Raw genomic sequence first — 1816 nt, 5'->3', positions numbered from 1 at the left:
TTAAACTAGTTTCATAGCTTCATAAATCAACCTTGCATATTTCGTACAGTTTGATTTTGTCTCATGAAACTAGTTTAGTTTTGTAAAAAAACACTGAGATATAAGCATGAAGAAAATAATCAGGGGTCAATATGACTTTAATTTGAAATAAAAACAATTCGCAACAACTGGCTACAGAGGAAAGATTCATCAGCGAACCAAATAATGAAACTCCGGGCCAAGCTCGCAAGTCGTTGAGCAAAAAGACAAAACCACAGAAGCCAAGAACGAAGAATCTGCTCCCAGCACACAACCACCTGAAATTAAACTAGTCAAACACAACCTGAAAAGTGGAAGCAGTGATACATCAAAATCAGAACGCGAAAAAAAGCTGAAACTTGACCGTGAAAAGCGACCCAGGGAAATAGCTTTAGCTTCAAAGGTCTGGTTGTCCAAGTCACCAAGAGGTCTTTCGTCAAGTGCAAAGAGGTTGCAGAAAGAACTGGCTGATATTACTTTGGATCCTCCGCCAAACTGCAGTGCTGGGCCAAAAGGAGACAACTTGTACGAGTGGATGTCAACCTTTTTGAGACCGCCTGGCTCTGTATATGAAGGTGGAATCTTTTTTTCTTGACATTCATTTCACCCAGGAGTATCCATTTAAGCCTCCCAAAGTTACTTTTCGTACTCGCATCTATCACTGTAATATCAACAGCCAGAGAGTAATTTGCTTAGATGTGCTGAAAGATAATTGGAGTCCAGCACTAACAGTTTCAAAGGTCCTGCTATCGGTTTGCTCTTTACTTTCAGACTGCAACCCAGCTGATCCGTTGGTTGCAAACATTGCCACTCAGTATTTCACCAACCACGAGGAGCATGACAGAATATCACGGCAGTGGACACAGAAATACGCCACGTGAATACTTGGTTGCATTCTTTACTCTTAGAATCAGAAGAACGCATTTTGTATACGGCCCTGTTCTTAGTTACGCAGATACTTGTAGGTAACAATGTTTGTTTAATCCAGCTATATATGTTGTTCTGGTTTCCTATTGGTACTGTAACATACCTGGCAGTTGTTTTTGTTTTAAAAGCATTTCACAATTAATCTTAAATGCCACTTAAATTTTACACCATTTTTTGTACTTGAAATAAAGGAACCGTGTTATACCTAAACTTACTATCAATGAACATAAGTAAGTAACTTTTACTTGGCTAGCAATTAGGCGCATGTCAAGTTTATCAACATTCAAAATGTGTTTCACAAATGTAAATGCCCAAATCTGTATGAAATTCATCTTGTTTTAAACACATTCCTTTTTCGGTTTTGTTTTTCAACCTTTTTGTATGGGTTAACAACCAACACAGTTCACTTTAGTGGCTCACGCTCACGCTCTTTGCTGTTTTCCTCCTTTCTGTGCAATACAGCTTTATGTACTTCAAAAAAAAGGTGAGTGGTTACGCTACTGCCATGCGCTAGAGTTTCCCCTGGCTTCAACCTCCTCAGGTAGTTCACCATCTTTCGGGTCCCAACTTGCACGCTCTCGTTCGACCTCGCCGACAGCCCGGAAAAGGTCTTTCGAATCTCGTATAGCCCTGCGTCTCGGGCACATGTTAGACTTCTTGGACCGTGTGTTTCAAGGCAGCTCGGGAAGTAGTGTAACGAGAATTTTCCGTTAGGGAGGTTCAGGCACCCTGCTTTAACGGCCTACCGCTAGGCCTACTCACAATCCCACTGATATTATAAAATGCGTTTTAATTGAAGGCGATAAAAGCTATAGTTCGTATACGTATAAAACTTGCTCAAAACACAACTCATATAAAACTTGCTGAAGAC

The 1816-nt window shown here is 40.5% G+C and overlaps 1 pseudogene; it reads left to right on the top strand.

Annotated features, from left to right (window-relative positions):
• Nucleotides 1-208: 208 nt before the first annotated feature.
• LOC100178999 lies at nt 209-1552 on the top strand (annotated as a pseudogene).
• The last annotated feature ends 264 nt before the right edge of the window (nt 1553-1816 follow it).

The sequence above is a fragment of the Ciona intestinalis genome, unplaced genomic scaffold, assembly GCF_000224145.3.
Source record: "Ciona intestinalis unplaced genomic scaffold, KH HT000550.1, whole genome shotgun sequence".
Classification (NCBI taxonomy): domain Eukaryota; kingdom Metazoa; phylum Chordata; class Ascidiacea; order Phlebobranchia; family Cionidae; genus Ciona; species Ciona intestinalis.
Note: the sequence above shows the minus strand (reverse complement) of the source record. Positions and strands in the feature narration are given on the sequence as shown.